Below are 25,344 nucleotides of genomic sequence, written 5' to 3'. Positions count from 1 at the left end.
TTTAAACACTAGTAGAGCCACAGGACAGGGCAGAATGACACTAGACTGTGCCTATTCTAGACTCAATAAATTACCTACATTTTATCCTTCCCTAGAGAAGGAAGAACAGAAAACAAGGTCAACCCTCTATCCATTGCGCTGCTGTGAAGTAAAGTGAAGGTGATTGCTGTCCTGGCAGTGGTCAGGAAGCTGCTAAAGAACTCCTCGAGGGGGGCTGGGGATTTAGCTCAGTGGTAGAGCACTTGCCTAGCAAGCGCCAAGCCCTGGGTTCGGTCCCCAGCTCAAAAAAAAAAAAAAAAAAAAAAAAAAAAAAAAAAAAAAAAAAAAAAAAAAACTCCTCGAGGGAACAGACAGAGACTGTGGAATACTATAATTTTTTTTTCATTTTTTATTGGTTAATTTATTTATTTACACTTCCGATGTTATCCCCCTTCCCAGTTTCCCCTCCTCAAACCCCCTATCCCCTGCACCCTCACCCTGCCTCCATGAGGGTGCTCCCCCACCCACTCCTGCCTCAGTGCCCTAGCATTTCCCTACTCTGGGTCATTGAGCCTCCAGTGGACTGAGGGGCTCCCCTCCCAGTGATGCCAGACAATGCCATCCTCTGCTACATATTCAGTTGAAGCCATGGGTCTCCTCTGTGTCCTCTTTGGTTGGTGGTTTAGTCCCTGGGAGCTTTGGAGAGCCTGGTTGGTTGATATTGTTGTTCTTCCTATGGGATTGAGAACCCCTTCAGCTCCTACAGTCCTTGTCCTAACTTCTCCATTGGGGTCCCGGTGCTCAGTCTGATGGTTGTCTGTGAGCATCCGCAACTGTATTGGTCAGGCTCTGTCAGAGCCTCTCAGGGGGGCAGCTATTCCAGGCTCCTGTCAGTAAGCACCTCTTGGCATCAGCAATAGCGTCTGGGTTTTGTGTTCACGTAGAGTGATATACCTATGAGAAAAAAAAACTCAAAAGGAAAGGAGGTCATACTGGGAACTTCAGAGTTACTTTGAGAGAGATTTACTTACTTTATATATTACCTATTTTCTAGAACAAGTATTATTTTTATTTTTAAAAATTAAATACAATGATTACATGTTGCATAACCCAACTTACAGTCTCTGTAACGTGTTGCCTGAAATGGGTTAGTCAAATTGCCAGCAGGGCTGAGACTCAATGTCCACTGGATCCCAGCTTCAGCTAAATGCTGCTTTCTCCAGGCTGCCTTTCTCGCACCATCTACCACGGCACCTCTTGATGAGTCTCCCTTGTCCACACTTTTCAGAACTTGGAGCCACACATTTAAGTGCCAGGCTGCTGACAAACCCAGTTAAACTCAAGCAAGAGAAAGCCTCCCCTGCGCCCTTGGCTTTTGAGAACCATTCACACGGGGCTGAAGAGCTGGCTCGGTGATTAAGAGCACTTGTTGCTCTTACAGAAGACCCTGATTTCATTCCCGTCAGCCATGTGAGTGAAAGCTTCCAGCTGTTTGTAACTCCAGTCCCACAAGATCTGACGCCTTCTTTAGATTTCAAGGTCGCTGGGTGCGTACATGATAGACACATACAACATGCAGACAAAAAAACTCATACACATAAAATTATAAAATAAATCTTTAAAAAGATACTTTTAAAGAACCACACATGTTACAGACTTCAAAATACTTAAGCATTTAATGTTTTCCAGGCTGTGTCCCAAACCACGTGGGGGTGGCTTTGTTATGATTTCTTTTTCTTTTTTCTTCTTATTTTTTTTGTTATGATTTCTAATGCTACAATGAAACACCATTGCCAAAAGCATCTTGGGATAGGGAAGTGGTAGAGCACACCTTTAATCCCAGCACTTGGAAGGCAGAGACTGACGGATCTCTGTGACTTCGAGGCTAACATGGTCTACTGAGTGAGCCAAGGCTACTTAGAGAAGCCCTGTTTCAAAAAAAAAAAAACCCCAAAAAAACAAAAACAAAACATAAAAATACAGAAAGAAAGGAAGGAAGAGAGAGGGGGGAGGGAGGGAGGAAGGGAGAAGAAAGGGGAAGGAGGAGGAGGAGAAGGGGGAAAAAGAAAGGAAGGCATATTTCACATCACTGTTCCTCAAGGAAGGAAATCAGAAAAGGAACTCAAACAGAGCAGAAACTTGAAGGCAGGAGCTGATGCAGAGGCCATGGAGGGGTGCTGCTTACTGGCTTGCTCCCCATGTTTTGCTTCCTCTGCTTTCTTATAGAACCCAGAACCACCAGGCCGGGAATGGCTCCACCCACAACGGCTGACCCTCTCACTAATCAGTCACTAATTAAGAAAATGCCCTGTAGGTTTTTCTACAGCCCAATCTGTGGAGGCATTTTTCAATTGAGGTTCTGGCCTCTTACACGACTCTAGCTAGGGTTGGCATAAGAGTAGCCAGCACACAGGGCAAGGGATAGAGGGCTGAGGCAGTGAAGTCATGACTGGAGAACAAACAGCCTCTACCCTGGAAGTCACAGGAGGGGCTTCTTCTCAGTGAAGTGGTTGGCCCTGAAACCATGGAGTATTGGTAATCAATACTCCATGACGTGTATCATCTGCGATGGAGGTGTATCAGAACTGCATGAGAAAGAACATAAGGAAGTGAGACACAAGAGGTGTCTTGATCCTTGGGAAGTCTGCCACACTGCCCCGTCTTTGGGTGAGTTCGGTCACCAAGGACTCATGGGCCATTTCACTCTCTGTCCTGTCCCACTCACAACTTTTGCTCGTCAGGGGTACAGGTGTCAGAATGAACTGACCGTGTTCTCAGAATAACAGTGGTGAACCCCAAGACCTGAGCTTCGGGGGTCTGGACATGATCTGAGTCAAGGCAAAGCGTCAATGACAACTTTTAAGTTCCTGAAGATTTGCTCTGGGATTATTTGCATTCTGGTCCCAGGAACCTTCCAAAATTACATGTTGAATGGGTACCTTCTGTGAATATGGTGGACAGAGCAAACCATAACATTTTGTTTTGAAATGGTCCTTACCACCATCCCCGCCACTATAATTTGTATGCAGTATACGCAGAATGAGCAGACATCCCAGCATAAAGAGTTGTATGTGGCCCAGCCCTGGGCCTGCCTCTGAAAATATGCACGATGACAGGAAACAAAAGCTGAGAGGAACGCGCCATTTCCTATGAGTAAAAAATTCAATGTGCCACCAGTAACTTTACCGCCAATATGGCATGGGCCTTTTTCTGTCTAAACCCATACTCAAGGCTGATCGCTTGTTTAACATGTGCAGCACCCAGTTCTAAAAGACAAGGAAAAATGAACTCAAGCCAATAATCCTGGGAGATGGTAAAACTTAGAGTCTGGTAGATGGAGAACAGACACACATTCCTTCACTCAACCCACTGAGAGTGAATAGAGGGTTTGCACGGCACCAAGAGGGACCCCTGTGTCCATCTCCTCTGTGCAGCAGGACAGAGTTGAGAGTGTAGGTCAAGACTGGATGCTCAACATTGCTCCTTTCCAGTTTCCAGTTGAGAAGTACAGAGACCTAACCTAAACTGTTTTATTCTGCTTTGCTTTGTTTAATGGTTGACACCTGGTAAAGGGCACTAGTTTGTCAGACTCTTGGTCTTTGTGGTAACTAAGAATTGAAAGACAACCCACGTACCTCACAGAGTAGGAATTCCATTGTCTGCCCTGCAGAAATCTAGGGGAATCTTTCCATTCGTGAGGAATTGCATTCACACGAGTGCCTTGAACCACAATGGGTCCTTACATTGAACTACATACATGATGGTGTGGCCACCTTGTACCTCACTGCTGGCTGTCCTAAAGTGCGTTTCTCAATTGAAACGGTCCCTGTAATTTTTACACACTGGGTTAGTTGCTTTTCTCATGTTGTTACCAAGTGCCTGACAGGAAGCATTTTAAGAGAGGTGGGGCTTATGCTGCCTTGCAGGTCAAAGAGAAGTATTCCATAGTGATGGGAAAGCCAAGGCAGTAAGTGCAGAAACCACGGCAGCAGGGACAGGGCTGTCTGCTGGTGTTGGATCCACAGTCAGAAAGCAGAGTGCGAGCAGGAAGTGGTGCTGAGTTTGTATCCCAGCAACAGAGAAGACACTAGAACTTGTGTGTGTCCGTGTGTCTGTGTGTGTCCGTATGTCTGTGTGTGTGTCTGTGTGTATGCATGTGATTGTGTGTGTGTCTGCCTGTGTGTATGTGTCTTTGTGTATATATCTGCCTGTATGTATATCTATGTATGTAGGTACGGGTATGTGTGTTTATATGCACGTATGTGTGTTTGTGTATATATGTATGTATGTATGTCTCTGTGTGTAGATATGTACATGTATGTGTGCATATCTGCATGTATGTGTCTTTGTGTCTGCCTGTGTGTAACTATGTGTATATAAGTATGAAAATTTTGTTTGTCTGCATGTTTGTGTGTGTATGTATATATTCTGCGTGTATATATATGTATATGTATGTCTGTGTGTATTTTGTGTGTCTATGTATGTGTGTGTGATTGTATGTATTGTATACATCTGTGTGTATGTAAATGTAATTGTATGTATGTTTGTGTGTATGTATGTATGTGTATCTATGTCTGTGTTTACATCTAGGTGTCTAGATGTGTGTATGTGTCTGTATCTGTGTGCGTGTGTGTCTGTGCGTGTGTGTCTGTGTATGGTGTGTGTGTGTGTGTGTGTGTGTGTGTGTGTGTGTGTAAGCATGGAATCCAGAAAACATTCTCTATTTTCATTCTTCTTTTTCAAACAAGTTTTCTCACTGGCCTAGAACTTTCAACGTCAACCAGGTTAGCTGGCCAGGGAGCCCCAGAGATCCCATCTGTCCCCCAATTCATATACCACCACTCACATGTGTTGGGAATAGATGCAAACACACAACACCACACCTACCTTCTTCTTTAAATGTAGGTTCAACTCAGATAGCTTAAACTTGCAGAGCAAGCGTTTCTCCACCTGAGCCATCCCCCAGCCCCAGCCCCTGGCCTCCTGAAGGAAATGATTATTAAGGCAGCCCTTTGATAATGTTTCCATCCCCACCACCACAGCTTTGCAATCGTTACTGTTGCTGCTCTTCATAATCACAGATGATGTTGAGAGTCGCACGAAATCCAGCTATAAAATGCTCTAGTGTTGTTCCTGGTGTGGATCTCCGGACTCCACTACTCCCATCCTTTGTGACGGCTGATCTGAGCCAAAACCAAGGAGGAAGGAAAAGGCAGACTCAGAGAGCCTCACTCTCTTTCGAGGCTTCCAGCCTGAGGTTTTACACATGGGAGGTGTTGACTAACGGGCTTTCAGAATAAGGACACTGAGACACTTAATTTTCATGTCAAAAACACTGAATATATTTAAAAGCTCTTAAATGGAAATTTGATACGTTTAGGCAATAGAAGCTAATGCTTTTTTAAAGTCTCATAAGATTGGCTATATCTCGGCAGATTGATGAGAAACAAAGCATTAGACCCTGATATTAGCATGTAACGAGAGGCTGGTAATTTCCTTTATCGCTTCCTAATCCGTGACTGTTCTCTCCAGTCCTTTCAAAGTGGCTTTTGTCTCATGAATGGCCCTTGACTCACTGACTCCGCCCTGCCTTCTGGAATCCTGAGACCAGAGCCCCTGAGTGTTAAGCTTCAGCCTTGCAGCAACCTTGCAGAAACAAGCGCTGGCCCACATGGCGGGGGCCCTTTGTTAAGCTAAGAATAAAGTGGTTAAAGAAGGAGGGGAAGGGCTGGGGATGCAGCTCAGTAGGAGAGCCTTTGCCTCACATGCACAGTCTCTGGGTTCGAGCCTCTGAGCCTCGGTACCTTATAAGGCACATGGAGAGCAGGCTGTACTGCCTCCTGCAGATTCTTGGTAGCAGAGAGTGGATGAGTGGAGGGTTTCTCTCCTGGGCCATACGACGTGCACCTTTTGGATAGAGGAATATAAAATCCCCACCGCCCACCCAGCCCAAGTCCTCCTTGGACAGGTACTATGGCACTGCATGCTATAAACAGGCAACTGCAGCTTCCTCCCCTTTGCAATCCGGGCTATTCCTTGGCTATTCCATGTAAGTTCTCCAAGGCCCCTTTGCAGAGCAGACCGTGTGTTTTTTCTTCTATAAGGGCTATCTTAACCTGGAGAAATGTGTGAAGCCACTCTGCTTCAAGAGTAGCCCTGAAAGAGCCTTAGATTCATTGAGGAAGGGTGAGCCCAGACACTCCTCCACCAGAGCTCTGGTTTACCTCCTTGGCAACACCACACTGGATGCTACTAGGCGCCAAAACTTTTCAAGGCAGAGATGAGATGTCCAGCAAACGTGCCGTACAACACAGTGCCCTCTCTATGACTTGACCGACTTCAGAGAGCTCATTTGATAAGCCAGGATTACACTTCCCCTTCAGGCCTGATGTGTTTAAAGGGCTTAAAGCACGAAGTCCGGCTTGAGAGCAGTTGCTGCAGTCCATGCCCACCGCCTGGCCACCATTCACTTGATGGACAGCTCTTCAACAATTTGGGCGCGGGGGTTAGCGGGAGATGGAGGGAGAGGGCAGGGAGGGGGAGGAGCGGGCACTTAGAGGTGATATTCAAGCAGCTCTTTTCCCCAAGACTCTTAAACAAGCCCCACAGAGACTCGGCCCCAGTGCTCCCCAGTCAAACCAGTTGCCTCTGCTGTCTTGGCTGCCCTGTGTGAAACTGGTTTGGAAGACTTCAACCTGCTAGGTCACTCTCTGCAGACACCTGCCCAAGCAGCAGACTAAACAAACAGGGATTCTCCTTTGGCAAAAAGTTGGCCTCTTTCTCGGGCTCTCCCATCTGTTAAAAAGCCATTGTCTGAGAAAGTGTTCAGCTAGCTGGAGAGCGAGGGAGAGGGTTGCATACTGAACTGCCCCCTTTTCCCCCATAAAGAATCCTCTTTAGCATTTTCTTTTCTCCCCCGGTTCTCGCTGCCTGATTTATTCATTGCTTTCACCTCTTCTCCCCTCCCCCTTGGTTCGGGAGGAGAGCCTCCTTGTCTTGGGTTTCTCGGGGGTCATGTCTTTTCAGTCACCAGGACAATACCCACTGCTGGCATCTGCTTCCAGATCCAATCAGCCATATTGTGAGCACATCCTGCCGGAGAATTGTTCCTCCTTTTGCTGGGCTTTGTTGCCAATTTCATGCCATGTACCGCTCCGTGTTTTGTGCTTCATGAAGCTGTCACAGGCATAAAAGTGGTCTGACCAGGGTCGTAGTAAAAGGGGTGGGAATGAAACATCCACCAAAATGTTGAGCAGGCCACCCACAGTCCACACACACACAGTCCACACATACACACATAGTCCACACACAGCCACACATACACACACACAGTACACACACACTCACACACACACTCACACACATATAGAGTACACACACACATTCACACACACATACACAGTCCACACACACACACTCCACACAGAGACAGTACACACACTCACACACATAGAGAGTCCACACACACAAAGTAGACACACATTCACACACACATACACAATCTACACACACTCACTCACACACACAGACTACACACAGAGAGACAGTCCACACACACACAGAGTAGACACACATTCACACACACACTCACACAGAGTCCACACGCAGTCCACACACATTCACACACACACACATACACACACATACACACAGAGTCCACACACATTCACACACACACACACACACACACAGTCTACACACACAGTCTACACACAGTCCACACATACACAGTTTCTACACTCATACCTGGCCCACACACACAGTACACAACACAGTCTCCCCCCACATCCAGCACACACAGTGTACCCCCATAACACACACCATTCCTATAGGCACAAAATAGGCATCTATAAATACTCAGAATTCACACACAGTATACAGTCTTACACTCCCACACAGAACACACACAAATAGTTCTCAAATACAACATATACACAAACACATATGCATAGAGGAGCTCTGACATAGGTTGTTATTTCTCTCCTCAAGAGTAAACCATTTTGTTAGTATGAGTCTTCATGTTTCTCCAGAACGGAATGCTGTGGTGCTGGGTTTTGATTCCTTTAATAACCTGAGAAAAGTTTTAAGTGAAGGCTATGAAAACTCAAAGTCCTCACAGCCCACTCACCCACGTTTGTAGTTATATTGTACCAATATTAATGTTTTATTGTATAATCTTTTTTCCATTGTTTTTAAAACAAACAAACAAAAAAAAAAAAACAGGTTCTCACTGTACAGTCTTGGCTGGCCTTGTAGACCAGGCTGGCCTGGAACTTCCAGAGATGCCCCTGCCTAGAGCGCTAGAATTAAAGGCGTATGCTACCACGTCTAGCTTCTAGTGCATAATTTTCTAAACTCAGCAAAAGGTATTTTTCTAAGGTGAACTTATCCCATGTTAAAAGGACATTACATAAATAACAACAATGTGTAAACAGTGGGAAATGTGTCCATTAAAAGTATGTGAAAATCAACCTCGTCTGTGTCTGTGAGTGCCCCAGTCTCTCAGTCAGAAGGGTTATGGCATTAGGAGAAAAATCGGGGAAGAATCATCCACGGCACAGTCCGAGTGAAAAATGCCATAAGGAACCTATCACTTGCTGTGGTAGTTAACAAAACAAACAAATATATGTCGTTGAAGGAATTCAAAATAAGATAAGCACATTCCCCCTGAGAGTGAGTGTGCGCATGTGCCAGCCCCTACACTTCGCATCCTCCTTGGTGTCCTAAGAGGAAAGTGGAGAGAGAATAGAGCAGGAAAGCTAAGTTGCTACAGTGTGTGTATATCACCTCAAATGCTATTTTCTTTCTCTACGCAGTGTATCTTCCTCTGCTTCTTTATTGCAAGCATTTCTAGAGCATCTGAATATGACACATTTCCCCATGGTTCTGTCCCAGCCCATAAGTAGGTCATCTTGCCTTTTTTCAATAAGAACACATTTTGCTCTTGACTGGTTTATGATTGTCAAAAATTGGGGTCACACAAACAGGGAGATGACGGGTACTTGCAAAGCAACGGGTAGAGTCCTAGTATGAAGACACCTTATGGGCACCTTGATCTTAGACTTCAATGTTCCAAAATGTGAGAAATAAATTTCTGCTGATAAAGCCCCCACCCGCCGTCATGGTATTTAGAGAATGCCATACTAGACACCTCTCTGGTGCATGAGTGAGTCTCAAAGCTTTGAGAGAGAGAGAAAACGGACAACCCCTGCTTGCCATTATCCAAAAAATGGGGTGTCCTTTCATAGACTGCAGAGGGAACCGGGCTTCTCTCTGAGCCTGAAGCCATCCCCTTCTACATAGGAAGCCAAGGCTGTGTAGTGAGCTTACTGTAACCAAAAACAAGACAAAAGAGTGTGGGGACAGAGAGGAGGTGCCAAGGTAAAAGAAAGATGGGGGACCACACCAAAACACTGCTTTCCACAGCTCAGGACTAGACTAGGGGGTGGGAAGACACTCAGAGCCCTCAGCAGTTCAGAGAGAGAAAAAAATAAGCCCTAACTCTCGGTTTCCTGCTCAGCTCTCAGAGACCTGCAGGCTTCAGCCTTCCTTGTGACTTAATTATTTCTAGAAGGCCTTTTGACATTCCAAACTTACCTACCCAAGATCCCTAGAGTCTGGGATGGGCTCGTCCCGAGATGGCGGAGGTGCCTCGAGGGCAGTTTTGAGATATCCACCCCCTTACCCCCACCCCGCCATGGCAGAGGCGAGATGGTGAGGGTGGTGACTGCAGTTTTGAGGTTCCCCCCCCCCGTTTTTAGCCTTTTACTTTGCATTTCAGTTTAATAAGGACATTGAGAGGACCCGAGCCAGCTTTGTGCTCTGTGTGAGCGTGTATGTGTGTGTTAAACAATTTCACGGACATCTGTCATGCACAGTTAACTTTGCATTGCTGCATTTTAAGTGGTGGGCCCGAGCTTGGCCGGCAGTGATAAAGTAGCCGGCCGTTTTGAAAAAGCCACAGGCTAACAGAGCATGAATCATAAAACACACTACTGTGTAACGATACCCAAGTTCATTCAGTGCAATGAAACCATGCAGAGGTCCTTTCTCCTCAGCTAATTATGTGGAAACGAGCGAGACAATCAAGCATCTGGTGGTCTTTTTTCCCCATTTCAATTTTTCTCAATATTGTGACAGGGGAAGGCATTGTGCCTTTCCCAGGGTAGTTGCGGGGAAGAAGAGTAAAAGCAAGGTCGGGGAGAGCAAATAGATGAATTTATAACTTTCTTTCTATTTATCCCGTCCCCATTGTCTCTCTGGAAGTCTTCCTTTGGGGGGGCTGTGTTTTGGGATCACCATTCTCATTACACATGGCTTGAATCCTCTCTCTCCCCACCCTTTAAAAGAAATACCACCCAAACTGCCAGACCTTCTGTAAGTCCCTGTGACTCGTCAGGCCTTTCCCCCTCAAGAGCATCCAGAATAAGAGTGTGAAATTTGTACCGTCTCCCTAGACTCGGCTTAAGGGATGGATTTGTGCTTCTGGGATGGAGCTTAGTGTGCGATCTCCTTTCTGGAGAGGGGAGGTGGACGTGGTCGCTGCAGCTAAGGCTTTCCCAGGGAGGATTCCCCATAATTGCCTTGCACATGGCTCTTTTTTGCTACTCTCTTGAAAACACACGCAAATGCCACGGGCTGCACTCCTGGGGATGTTCATGAAAGCCTCTTTAAAGCTATCCACTGTGCCGCGAGACCAGAGCCAGAGTCTGATGAGGTGACTAATTGGTACTACTAGCTTAAAAAGCTAATAAGTTAATTAGATTAACTTTGCTCATGTTTGCACAGAGCTTTGAAGAGGAAAACACCACAGGAGCCCTAAGCTCTGAATCAAGACACTCGCAGCACTGTGCTGAGCCGAAGGCCTTCCTGGAGCCACATGAGTCCATTGTGGTGATCGGCCGTTCCTTTGGTCTGTTGTTTAATTCCCCAGCCATCTCAAAGACTAAATCAAAGTGAGTCCAGTATTTTTCTAATGGGACAGTTTTAGCCAGAAATCTAAATTCTACTTAAAAGCACGAGGCACTGTTTTGATTTTCCTGCTTTCTCTGGGTATTGGTGTACCAAACATCCGAGCTTTTTTTAATGCTAACTTAGCAGTAAGTGCAGATTCTTTACCATCGGAGGACAGAAATAAAAGGGGAGAGGTGAGCCGACTGGGTGGGGCCAGTTTCACTTGGGCTCTCTTCACTTTCCTCTGTCTCGAAGCTGCAGCAGAGTCCAGAGTTGTGTTTTAGTTGCTTTGTAAAATGTTAGCATCTGCTTGGTAGACAATTCCCTATTTATCCACTTTACCGCCTTTCCCTCATCTGATATTTTCAGCAAATATTAAGCAAGGCTTGAGGATGATACCAGGAGATGCAGAAGTGATGAAGACAAGCTCCACCCTCCACTCCTCTGGACACCCAGTCTGAGTTGCTCAGGAAGGAATCTACCCAGCCGGAAAGGGCCTGCAGGAGTCCGAAAGGCAAGGCAAAGAGAGGTTTAATGACAGGAGACACAGGAAGAGATCTGCCTTGAACAAGCATAGCAGCAACAACAAACAAAAAACAAAAAAACAAACAAAAAAAACTAACAAAAAAAAAAAAAAAACAAAGTTCTGATGAAGGAGAGGGTGCATGGTGTTCCCAACCTGCATTAAATAAGCCAGAGTGGCTGAGGCAAGTGACAGGCAGGATTGAAAGGCTGGGATCATCTCAGGATCTTTCTCAGGTTTTAGGGTTTGGACTCTATTCGTTGTGCAGAGAAGCCACACTAAAGGCACCAGCAATGAAAGATAACAGGAGGATCCTTGAAGACACTGAGTACATCCTCCCAGAGGATGTCCAGGTCTAAGGCAAATTGAGAGCAGAAGGCAGTGGGGATGAGGGGAAGAGAGAGGACAGTCCGTGGGCAGGCTGGGCAGGTTACAGTTAGGAATGTCTGCATATCCACATATATGTATGTGGATGCAGTAACAATTAGAGAGGAGTTGAGGGAGAAAGGGGCGGGGCATATGGGAAAGTTTGAGGGAGGAGGGGGCAGGGAGAAATGCTGTAATTGTAATCTCAAAAAATAAAATTTAAAGGTTTTAAAACTTCATGAGGGGTTTTGAGAGACCGCTCAGCAGTTAAGAGCACTGACTGCTCCTCCAGAGGTCCTGAGTTCAATTCCCAGCAACCACATGGTGGCTCACAACCATCTGTAATGGGATCCGATGCCCTCTTCTGGTGTGTCTGAAGACAGGGACAGTGTACTATCATATGTAAAGTAAGTATATCTAATTAGAAAAAAAGCTTCATGAGTTTTCTAAGTGAAAGGTAGAGAGCAGATACAATGGAAATTCACATGACCGTCATGTGATGTATGCATGCCTATCATGTGACTTATGTATGCCCATCATGTGACTTCATGCCCATCATGTGACATAAGCATCCCATCATGTGACTTACATATGTCCATCATGTGAAGGATGCTTCCTTTAAAGTCTCATGGTTTGCTTATTTTCCTTAGTAATAAACATGTACCAACTGGGAAAAGAAAGTGGGGGGTGGGTTTGCATTTGGCTACAGTTAGGACTTCAGCACAAGACAGCGATATTGAAGCAATGTTGCTAAACTGAAACAAAATGTCAACCATGGGGAGTCAGTGTTGGGAAGCAGACATGGGAGAGTACTGGAGCTCCGAACTCTGCCTTAGCTTCACTCTGGACAAGTTAAAAACCTACGTCAGGGTTTCTGATCACCCATGTGATTGACCTTGAGGAGTCCAGCCTCCACAGAGAGTGGGGGAGCACGGGTCAGACTTCCTATTGCATTCTAAGTTCCCCAGCACAGGTGCCCTCTGCAGCAAGTTCAGTTGGAGAGAGGGTAGGATGAGCCTCTGTTGTCTGGCCTCTGTGTGGATCCTTTCCTGTGTCTTCAGAGGGGGTTCTCGGTGGATTCGGAGCCCAATCTGATTGGTTTAGTGTTTTAATGCACCTGTAAAGTCTAGGTCATGTTCCAAGAGTCTAGGCTGGTACGAGCTTAGCGGAGCAGACCTTGCTCAATAGCTACAGACTTACAATCACGCTGGTTTTCCCGTCAGCTGAGAAAGCCTAAGGGAGCTGATGTCTCTGTAGCACATCGTATCTTGGCTTCTTACACCATTCTCCGGTTAGAGAAAAGACGGCTCCTCAGAGAGAGAGGCAGTTCTAGAAGGAGAGCACAGGAGGCAACAGAGTGAGAGCTTTCAATGGTCGCAAATTGAACAGTTGAAGCAGTAAAGTAAGTAAGGTGGCATTGAGCCATCACCCAGACTACAGCATGAATGTCCACAGGATGCACAAGTAACTGGTGGTGCCAATTAATTAATGGTAAAGAAGAGAGAAATTTGCATTTGCAGAACCCATATAACCTTGGTCGCTCTGCATAAAACACCCACTCCATAGGTGGGCTTTACAGCGAGGTTCCTTACCGAGGTGTACTACCTGGAATGGGGGGTGGGGCAGGTTCCAGTGGAAAAACGGAGGAGTTCTGTATTATCCAGGTGACCAGCGCCAACATCCATGTTGGAAATCATCCTGATGGTATGTACTCCAGATACAATTTTTAAAAAATGGCATTTTACATCTGTTACTTTTGTCCCCCATAACGTAGGACCCAAGTTTTAATGTGAGAAAAGCATCGTGAAACCCCAAGTAATGAGGCGTCCTACAAATTATGTGGGCCGTACTCCTCTCAACACAGCCAAGGTCATCACCATCGAGGCAGAAGCCTGGGCCACCAACAGTGACAAAGGTACATTGGGGGAAACTGAGGAATGTGACCAAACTCATCATGAGCGATTCATTTAAACAAGTCTATCAGACTAAGATACTAACTAGAAGGGAAAACCTGGTTTGTGAACTACGCAGGACGGCTAGACAACACCTTTCAGGTTTTCTTTAAGTCCCAAACCATTTCTTAAATAAAGCCTATTTACAAAGACATCGCAGGGAAACCCGCCAGCCAGGCTCAGTAACTTGCTTAGCTCAGAGATTTTCTTTTCCTCGACATCAGGCAGTACGTGGAGAAGGCATGACACACACACGTGAACAACACGAAACTGTGAGGGACTGGAGCTGGCTCTCATCCGGCTTCCCATGTTCACAGCCTGCTTGTTTTCCTGGCCTGCCTCCCACCAGAGAAAGGTCTTTGAGAAAAATTACGCTTTGAATGTCCCAGGCCCTTCCACCGCTGGCTATTGAGTGACCCTATGTAGTAAATATTTCTTTGTGTAGAAGCAAATCCCTTCCCCCATCCAATGTACTCACAAACGTCAATTCACAGAGTACTCATGCTTGAGAGACTTTGGGAACAACTTAACTCAGAACTACGGGGACTGGGGGACAAGTGACTCTGGGTACACCTGCTTTATGCTAGATAGCTGACGGGTTGACAGGATCACCAGATGTTAAAATGTCACTATGAATCAAACAGTGTCTAAACGCTCACCTTGGTACCCACAGATCCTCACCAGAGGAGCTTCCTTTTCAGTTGACGGTGGTTAGTCAGATGGAAACGGTTAAAAGTGCAGACAGTAAGTGACCATGACGTGTTTGGAATAGAACATCTACCATACACTGGCACACATACATGCACGTGCACACGCATGGCTCAGGGGTCATGGAGAAAGAGAGGACCAAGAGCCAGAAAGCACGAGAGGTTGGGGAGGATTCAGTCCCTCAGCAATTCTTCATTCTGGAAGAGGAAGGGATCAGGAGGCTCCACCCTCAAGGACTGGCAGAAGGGTGTCACTTTCTTCTGTGCTGCAGCCCCTGGTGACTCACCCATGCTCCCATATACCATCCATGCCTGTGCAGGCAGCCTTATTTAAATAAGTCACACAAAGAGGGACAAAAGGACATAAACATAGGAAAGGAACTCACTGAGCAGAACAAGCAGGACTTCAGAGGGAGAAGGGAGGGTAAGGAGACAGGCTAGGCTTCATTGTAGGCACGCAAGGCTATCAAAGAATAAAAATAAATGACTTCTTAAATTTTAAAAGTGAAACAACACTGTAAACATCTGATTGCAATTTCTAATCTTCCCCACAGCTGGTGGCTAACCGCCTTCTATTTAAAATATGAATTGTTTTTCTAGTGTGTTTGGATAAGAATAAAGCCTTGTATCCTAAATCTTGAGTACTTACGGCTAAAGCGAGGCTTCCCTTTCAAGGCTTCATCCTTCCAGCTGGGTAAACTCATCCTTCTCACTTACACTCTGAGGACATTTAAACAAAGCCATCTGAGAGGGACACAGAGAAAGATGCTCAGATGAAGAGAGCTGGGCACACAAACCTCCAAAATTCTGGGTTGTCTGAATGTCAGCCACTGGCATCATCGCAAGTAACAGAGTAAGGAATTCCCTAGAGTCACACAGGAAGAAGCAATAGCAACTTCCGGGTCACCTTTCTACCTCAGTGTCACAGGCTACAGTCTACTCAGAAGCACTGCTTTTCCCTGTGTGGTGCTGGAGAGGAAACCCTGGGCCTTCCACATGCTCAGCCCGGTGCTGAGTCGAATCCCCTAAAATCTGCTGATTAGACATAGGTTGTAATGAGGCTGAGCTCATCCTCCTGTAGCATGGGAATAATAGCATACTCATTTCCTATTAGACCACGAGGATTAACTGAGCAGATACATGCAAGAAATAAAGGGCAGTCTCTGGGTCAGACTGAGGCCTCAGAAAGTGTTAGCAACAAGCGATCGATCACGACACATCGTCATGCAAGTTAGAGTTATGTATTTGCTTCTCTGACTTTGTTACTAGGGCAGGACACGCTCAAGGGTGCTATCTTGCCTTGGGTTGTGTTGCTTTGAAAAGACACCATGACCAAGGCAACTCTTACAAAGGATAACATTTACTGGGGCTGGCTTACAAGGTAGAGGGGTTCAATCCATTATCATCATGGCGGGAAGTGTACAGGCAGGCATGGTGCTATTCTGCCTTTGCGACACGGACATTGGGCTTGAAAACGAGACAAATAAAAGGAGAGAAAAGAAAGAAAAGGTTGGCACATGGTCTTGTTCATTCTGGCTATTTTTTTTTTTCAGCAACTCACCTTCCCTTATGAAAACAGTGTTTGCTCTTTCTGGGTTAGCTTGTCATGATGATTGCCGTCAGCGGGAAAGATAGAGTCCTTGTGCTTCTACACTTACTTGACATTTTTCCTACTAAGTTGCTATTACCCTTGCCATGAACACGCAAAGCTCCAAGAGACCAAACTCACCCTTACAGAGAGATGCTAGCACACGCAACATCAGCAGGGGAATGGTTCTTCCCCCTTAGCTCCCTATCACAGGGTGCGCAGACCCCTTGTAAGCTCACAAGAATGACCCAGTGAACACCTGGCAAGGACAGGCCCCACCAGGCCTAGTCCTACTATTTGAGCATACAAACGAAACAAAATGTTTTCCAGCTCCTGACAGCTCTCACCTCCGAGAGTCTCTGGGAGACTCTGGTTTCCCAAATGGTGGTATTACCAAGTTGGCAGGCAACCCAGTGAGGGCTGTGCCTAACAGCAGAGACTCCAGTCTGCTTTAAGCTTCAGGATACTAACTGGGGTGTTAAGAATAACCGCTCCCTCTGTGCAGCCACCAGGAGACTGGTCAATGCAGATTAATAAAGCAGTGGCTAGGGATCTGCTAAACAGATTCACAGCCCACAACCCAGATGTCAGGCGTGATAGGCGACTTAGCATAGCTTAGGGTTGACCCCATGGACTGCCTTCACCAAGTAACTGGATCCAATAGACTCAGAGGTATTCTCATCGGGAAGACATGTTCACGTTTTCCTTATACCACTTCTCAGAAGAGTCTGAGTCCTTATAATGGGAAAATACATTGTAGCTTCTTCTCTGCTCTGGTGTTAACTGGGAAGATGCTTGATGTTGACTCTTTCAGACCAGGAGGAAACTTGGAAATTCAGAAGTATTTACTTAAAATTCTTAAACTTCTTCAGCTTCTTTGGCCTTCTGGTATACCTGCCCCAGTGGAGCACGTGACAACTGTGTCACGAACACAACGGCTTCCATCATAGCTACATTCAGGAAATAGCATCTCAACAGGTCTTCTAACAGACACAGAATGACTCTTCACAAAGCCGACACAAACCATGTTGGTCTAATAATGTATTCAGTAGCCACCTAGGCAGCAACGCAAAATGGCCCCTGGGTTCAAGGCTCTGATACATCAGAACATGGTTTGGCTAGAGTTTCTCTCTCTATTGTGGAGAACAAATGCATTTTTGAATGACTTAAAGAGGAAACCATGACATGACTTATGATGGGTAGACTGATAGAGGGCCAGAGAGGGAACAGAGCTCAAAGCAGGCCCTAGAAAGTGGGCGCACTCTTTGAAATCTATCCCCACTTCTTAGGTGTGTCTCTCTTCATAAGCAGGACAGGAAACTGGGCAGTCAGCTGGGTTCTATTTTCAACTTGGGAGATTCCAGACGGTGGCTGTATCTCTTGTGCTGTCTCGTCCCCAGTTACCCGATACATACAACATTGGGATCACCACCCACATCAGGCTAAAGGTGCCCTGAGCAGATGGTGGTAGGTCTGTTGCAGTGGTGATGACAATGGTTACTTTCTCAAAAGAGGAGAAGGTGGACCACTGAGACTCTGAAGACGGCTGAGCAGTACTGGTTCACCCCCCTACACACGGCGCGCTGAAAAGAGGTCCGTGGGCTAGGACCTCGCGATCTTCCCAGTAGCCTTGCCTGCTTCATATACGGGTTCAAGTCAACAAGAGAACCAATTTGAGCTCTTTGTGGAAGTGCTCAAGTTTCTATTCTCACAAGCAATTAAGCAGTATATTTAGAGAGAGGGCAAATATGGCTTAGGTATTCTTAACCAAACCCTACAAGGGAAATTGCTTTGCAGGGCGTTCTATTTGCAGTCCTCCCTTTCCTAATTAAAAGGGTTGGAATGAGGATGGAGAAAACGGGACAATTACACGAAGAAAATCAATCGCCTTTATTTTGACAGGCTTTGAATGCGCTGTGAGAAATCATGACTGAAGGCCAACTTTTTCTTCCTCATGTCCCAATACTTGTGTGGTGTACTACAGGTCTAGCCAACTTCCAAATCCAGCTTCTAGCAAAGCTTCAGGTAGGTTGGTCGAGGCCTAGCCCTCCCTGTGAACTGTACCACAGTCCTCAGCGTGAGTACAGGCTGCACACTCTTCAGTGCCTACCAAGTTTCTGTTACTGGAGAAATAGTCACAGCCGTCAGCTGTGCAAGTGCACAAATACAGAACCATCACCCACTTCCGTAGGTGGATGTCATTATGCAGGTGAAGGCAGGTACAAGATAAAAGGAGGCCTGTCATTGGATGAGAAGAAAGGGAGGCGGGAACAGAGGTTTCAGGAGAGGGAGGAGCAGAAAGGAGAAGCAACATGGAGGCAGATATAAACGATCCTCGCCATGCACCTCTACATAGTTACAGGTTGTTAGGAATATTTCTTAAGGGATGGATGTCTATAGGCAAATGTATCTTATCTAGCTGGGCAGTTTATATCCTTATCAATTGGTTGTAAGTTAATTGTGTAAAGGGCCAAAGGGACAGTGTGTGAAAGCCGCTAACAGAGAAACAGCTAGAGCGCCCACGGAGTGGGAACTTGCGGGAACCACCCCCGCCCCCAGCTGTTTTATTAATTATGCCACAACACATTTCATTAGGCCTTCATCCCTGCTAGGCTGCAGCAGTCCTTTTACCTTCGGGGTGAGGAATGAATGCTGGAATTGTAGACCTGGCTCCCAAAAAAGTTCTTTCCTGGAGAACCAGTGGAATCCACCTTGGCTCTGGGAAGCCACAGGGCCTGTTGTACCTCCAGAAAATTCTGGTTCCCAGGCAAAAATGGCATACGTCAGCCCTTAGCCTCCCTTTCCTTTCATCATCAGCGATCTTTCTTCCACAGCATCAGACAGCCATCAGTCCGTGTAGAGGTGAGGACGATACTCACGTCCCAAGTCCCCACCCTCCGCTGTCTGACTGACTCTGAGTACCGTCCTCAAAGCCTCGGTGGCTTTTGGAAACATAAACTTCCAAAAGAGACAGGTCCTGGAGGCTTGTGTATTTCTTACGGCTTCAGTTAATGGTCAAGGACTAGAGGTGGTTCGACAGCTGAGAGTACTCGCTGCTCTTCCAGAGAATTCAGTTCCCGGCAGGAATCCTAGGTGGCTTCAAGGAATCAACACCTTTCTCTGAGGACATCTGCACTCATATGCATACAATACACACACAAACATACACACGCATACACACCACACATATCACATATGCAAACACACACACACACATATACATACCAAATTTAAAAATAATAAGAATGAATATTTAAAGCAATAATAATAGGGGCCAAGTCTTCTGTCATTAGTGAGAAAAGAGAGCAGAACGCTGTGGGAATTTATGTGATCTGAGCCCAGGTCTCAGAGAGGTTAAACAAGAACACGATTTAAAAACCAAATCGTATGACTACTCATGAAATAGCCCTGGAAACATCTTTAAAACCCCACAACCATGGTTATCTCTAAGGGGAGGCTTGGGTATTGTGAACAGCAATGGAATCGTCAAAGTCAGAGAAGACCAGTGTCTTCGAGGTGTGCCACATTGTTTTACACGGAACTCAAAGAAGCGCCATGCTCTTTCTACATTTAAAATAAAAACAATTTCCACTGAAACGGCCCTCGGGAAAGTAGGTCCTGGTCATCTAAACTGTCAGGAGTGTTGACTTTTCCATGTTCACCCAGGCTCCTCTTTCTCTATTGGACACGCCCATAGAAATGGCGCCGGCCCCACTAGGAAGTTGTTGGCTAAGCAAAAGCAGTTTATTCTCCTCTCCCTTAACGCTTGCCACTCAGGCATTGTGCGTCCTTTCTTGTAACATTCTCCTTCCTAAGACTTTTCCATTTGTTTATCTAACCTTGCCTTCTCTCTAGTAAGATGTATTGAGTATTCTTTTCCGTCTATTGAGTGCTTATTAACTGCCAAGCAGCCTCCTAAGTACTTCGTGAACTGTGTTCGCTTCGGAGCAATCGTATAAAGGACTGCTACCATCTACATTCTGCAGTGCGGAAAGTTGAGCATTACAGAGGCCGTGAGCTTTGTGCTATCACGCTGTTAGCAGTGCAGGTCTACCCACTACAGCCCAGGGTTCACGCTGGAAAACTGCTGTTCTCTGTGCCTCAATACCCGAGTGCATTCAGTTTTTGCTAATTTATGTCCTTTCTCGTTGCCCTCTTCTTATTCCCCTCTTTCTCCTTTTCACAGTCTCCCACCGTTTACCCCGCCTTCTAGACCTTAGACTATGTCATTCTAAAGAAGTGACTTCCTACTTGCTTTCCTAAGACATCATGGCCGATCACCTGTGTGTGAAAATTGTACTTGTCTCAACATAGTGGGGAGCAGAGTAGGATCCAGTTTGGCTACACATCAGACTCCAACTGGGGCTGCTGAATTAGTGGAACCTATGTTTGTTTGTTTGTTTCCACAAAATGTAACATTCACATTTCAGTTAAATGTGAACCATACCCTCTTATAAACAAATGCTTTCATTTTAGCTCAGTAGCAAACATTATAAACTGCTAAACACAAACTAGCCATCGGCCATGGGGTCATTCTTGCTCTATTGAAGCCATGTAATTTCCCAGGAGGGTTGATCACAATTATTATTGAATTGTTATTAAATAACCAATAGAGGCCGGGGGAGATGGTTCCCCAGGCAAACAAAGTGTTTGCTATGCAAGAATGAGGATCTGATGGGGGTGGTGCATGATTTAATTCCCAGCACTCAGGAGGCAGAGGCAGGTGGATGCTTGTGGGTTCGGGGTTAGTATAGTCTACAAAGAGAGTTCCAGGACAGCCAGCTCTGCACAGAGAAACTCTGCCAGGAAGAACCAAAAAAAAAAAAAAAAAAAAAAAAAAAAGGATCTGAGTTTGGATCAGATCCCCAATCCCCAATACCCTGGGAGTGGAGGTACACATTATCTGTAACCTCAGCTTTGGGAGTGTGAAGACGTGTGGACCACAAGTGTTACAACTTCAGTACAAGACTCTGTGTCAAAAACAAACATAAAAGAAAGAAAGAAAGAGAAGAAAAGAAAAAAGAAAAGGAAAGGAAAAGAAAGAAAACAAAGTGGAAAGTGGTAGACACATCCAAGCATGGAAAGTGTGTAAACACCCATGAACACACACACACACACAAACACACCACAAATAACCAATAGAAGAGGAAAGAAAGACTACCAACTTTCCAAAAATAAAAGCCTTATGTAAATCCTGCTTTCATCCTCACACTTCATGGACTCCAAGGGAAAGTGGATGTACAGCTCAAAAGTATATTGAAGGACCAAAATAAATAAATAAATAAAGGGTCCAGAAATAAACACAGATGTGAAAACACACACACACACACACACACACACACACACACACACACACACACACCTCACTATTGGTCAGACGCCACAGCCAGCATCATCACAGCTTAAATCATACGGAGTAATTAATTCACCACATGTTATCCGTGGCCAGAAGTGCACCCCTGCCCACCAGCTTTCTTGTGAGCCTCTGGGAGGCTCAGCCTATGTGCTTAACACATTCATTAACCAAGGAGGCTGGGGATGCCCTCCTATGTTTCTCATTATTGAAAAGAACAAGTTAATCTCCCCTTTGGAGGGCAGCAGAACTGGAAACCACATGATCCTCTTAAATAGCTCTTTGCCCCGCGCCCTCCCTTGTTGACAGGTCTGCTTTCATATTTTATTGTAACGGCTGTGGAGCAGATCTCAGTGAGGTAGAGTGAGTTCATGGAAGGGTGGGAACGAGCCGGACCGGTGAGGTTGGGAGAAAGCCGCGGGGGCCAGCGGAAAGGAAATCGGGCCCTGTGATGTACGGCGAGCCTTTTATCAGATACATCTCCTAGCCTTCTGGAGTGCTCGTCATATCAAACTGCTCCTGAAGAGCCCTCCATTTACCTTCTCCCCTAATTAAATGTGCACTTCATTAATGTAAATTGGGGGTTTAATGCTCTTGTTGAAATTCTGAAGAAAGTGCTATGGCCTTGCGAAATGCTTAAGCATCGTTGCAAATTAGATTAGGGACCAAGAAAGGCAGTAAAATTAGAATGATAATGGCTGATGTGGCTTCCTGACAGGCATGACTATACAGGGATCAATGGAACCGAGAGCAGTTTCCCGAGCCCAAAGTGAACGGCGGGGACAAACGTCAGCCTACAGATGTGGCTTTTGGAAGCACTTTCAATTAGTTTAATTTGGTAAATGGTGGGGATTTAGAGGCTCTCAGCCAGTCATACAAGACAAGAATACATTGAAATGTTTTTCAACTTTTTAACATAAAATAGGATTGGCTTCCCATTTGCATTTCTCGAACAAGATGGGGTGGGGTGGGGTGGGGTGGAGGCGGGTGGCGCAGGGAAAGTTTCCAAAGTGTTTGACCAACTCCGCTTTTGAAAATGGAAATGACTTTTATAAGCCCGGGCTAAAACCTTGCAAGTAGTGGGAACTCGGAGAGTGAAGCTCCAGGCTCAGGCTCTTCGCGCTGCTTCAACTCCGGAGCGCAGCAAGCCTGACCCAGTATGGCCGCAAGGAACTGGGGAAAGCCCACTCAAGACCACCCACAGTGCCAGGAGAAAATGAATCTTTTTTAAAATAAAAATAAAAGAGTATTCTTGCTCAGCCTCGATACCTTTCCTAGTGTCTTTTAGTTAAAATAGAATGGCATTTGGAAAGTGTACGAAAGAAAATCCCTAACGTATCCATCAAAGGCTGGCCTAGTGCATGGGCTGAGTGTGGTGTTGGAGGACGCGCGGGGCTGTGGCTTCCGAAAGGCGCTCTTTGGGGAAACCGCCTCTCTTTCTGCTCCTTCCTGATAACCCCCCCACCCCACCCCCAGACCACTGATGTCTCCGATGGAAAATAAATCGGCGTTGATCTGCAGCCTGGCGACCTTTGCAAGCTGGATGGCATCTGGGCACAAAGGCTTCCTTCAGGCGCGCACATTTTGCCCACAGCTCCCTCCTCGAGTTCCCAGAATACTGTCAAGCTTCACTTGGACCTCCTCCCTGAAGGCGTCTGCATGTTTCATGAGTGAAGAGGAAGGAGATGGTGCATCAGAAACGACAGTAAATATTACCAAGTCCCCGGTGGCTCCCGAAGCCAGGTTCAATCTCGTGAACCCGCGGTGATTGCGGAGTCACCCAGCCTTGGCTCTCTGGCCCGCTCGTCTCTCTGGTTACATTCACACTTATGAGTAGCAGCAAGCGAGGAATAAAAAGGCCCGAGCACAGAGGGAGGAAGAGGAGTCCTGGGGCAGGGAAAGCAAACCTGGCAAAGGTGCCTCAGGGGACTGTGTCCTGTGAGGACTTCAGCCTGGAGCTGTGCTCACACCCACAGGATGGTAGGGGGTTCTCCCGCAAATCTACCCAAAGGGGTTTCATTAGAGCCCGTTTCATAAAGCTACTTGTCTGCTACACAAATCTAGGAGTTAAGAAGGAAGAAAATCCCAAGCAAAAGGTTTCCAATTAGTTCATAAAAACTGTAATAGTAAAACCTAGTGTCTATACAGTACTTTGTTATTTTCCCCCCAATCCCCAATTCCATTATTTACTTGGTGGATAGCAAATCTGAAAGGCAGAAGGAAAGAAGTAATAACTCTTTGTCTCTTATAAATAATAAAAATAAGGACCTCTTGGAGACATCCAGTCATTTTCCTGAAAACAAAGAGTCAGTGGGTTGCAGAAGAAAGACAGGTTCATGCAAAAACCCTCTTTTCCTAAAGAGTCAAATTTAGGAGCAAAATCCATAGGTGGTTGTTGTGAGAAAGATTCTATGTGATACAAAAAGTAAAGTGTGTAGCAATAATTTACTGCAACCCATTTGCAAACATGTTTGATGTGTCCTTCTTTGTGTTTCCACAGATAATATAAAGATGAAAGAGAAAAAGAGGAGAAGGAGGAGGAAGGGGAGAAGGAAGAGGAAGGAGAGGAGGAGGAAGGGGAGGAAAGGAAGGGGGCAGAAGGAAGGGAGGAAGAAAGAGGGAAGTAGGAGGAAGGGAAGGAGGAAGAAGGGGAGGAGGAAGAGGGAGAGGAGGAAGAGGAGGAGGGGAGGAGGAGGAAGGGGAGGAGGAAGAGGGGGTACACAGATTTCTGACCACATGTCCAGGGTCTGGGATATTGTTAGCATTCACTCAGAACAGCCCTGGCTGGTAGATGGAGCTTCTAAATGAGAAAATAAGACTTGGGGAGATTCACTGACAGCTAAATTCACACAGCCATGAGTTTTATTTACACACAGCTGGTCAGAGTGATCCTGACATATTCAACAGGACAGGGCACCACGGGCATCTCCTATGTCACTCTCCGTTGTGCTTCAAGGCTACGGGCTCACTTATGGCTGCCTGTACTAAGTCAGTGAGCAAAGCCCTCCTGAGGATCGATTAGTGCTCTTGCTTGTTTCCACCACAGACAGTGGTAGGGTGGGAATCACTAGCAAACTTCCAGAATTATCAATCTTCTCAGGGTTAACTCTAAACGTGTCACATTGTAAAGCAAATGCTCTTCTGTTTGTGGTTTCCTTGCTGACCCTCAGACACAAACCCGAGGAATGGACACCTATGAACTCAGTAGCCGATACCCTGGAGGCTAGAAGAATATGAACCCATTTGTGATGATAGCCCCAAGCCTCCCAGAGAACTGCCTATAAGGAGAGTCCTGATCTTCAGAGAATGACATGTTACAAGAGCTAGCTGCTTCTATCCTTCCTGGATTCCACAACCGTTAGACTGGACACCAAGGGAACCACAACTGGAAGTTATATGGACACACAGGAAACACAATGCGAGCCCACTTGTTAAAAAGGCAGTTACAGTCCCGAATGAGTCTTATGATTTATTTAAGACTTATTTAAGTACACTGTCAATGTCTTCAGAAGAGGGCATCAGATCCCATTACAGAGGGTCATGAGCCACCATGTGGTTGCTGGGAATTGAACTCAGGACCTCTGGAAGAGCAGTCAGTGCTCTTAGCCACTGAGCCATCTCTCAAGCTCCATCCAGTGTCTTACAGGGCTAACTAGGTTTGCTCAGGTACAGGGCTGGTCATTGGCTATCACAGGCCTCAATTATTGCCAGAGAACCAAGTGCCAACACAGCTGGCTTCACCAGACTCTGCAACCTCTCCCTGCCTGCCCCACCTCATGAAAACAAAGGATGACAGTGGTTTCCTACCTACTACCCTCAGTAGAGGATCCCCTTTAATTTCCAAACATCCTGACCTGCTCCTTGCACATAAAGCACTATCAAACTTTCCTCAACTAGCACCCCAGAGACCCCAGAAGGTGGAT

At 46.1% G+C, this 25,344-nt stretch overlaps 1 long non-coding RNA gene across 1 annotated transcript in view; it reads right to left on the bottom strand.

Annotated features, from left to right (window-relative positions):
• Window positions 1-283: 283 nt before the first annotated feature.
• The window catches only part of LOC148001207 (uncharacterized), a 187,445-nt gene continuing 162,384 nt past the window's right edge, over window positions 284-25,344 (bottom strand). The window contains exon 2 of the long non-coding RNA XR_015636867.1: window positions 284-334. This is a non-coding gene — a long non-coding RNA (uncharacterized LOC148001207). The remainder of the gene's footprint in view (window positions 335-25,344) is intronic.

Source organism: Rattus norvegicus, chromosome 14, assembly GCF_021556685.1.
Source record: "Rattus norvegicus strain SHRSP/BbbUtx chromosome 14, alternate assembly SHRSP_T2T, whole genome shotgun sequence".
NCBI lineage: Eukaryota > Metazoa > Chordata > Mammalia > Rodentia > Muridae > Rattus > Rattus norvegicus.
This window is presented reverse-complemented; position numbering and strand designations above follow the sequence as displayed.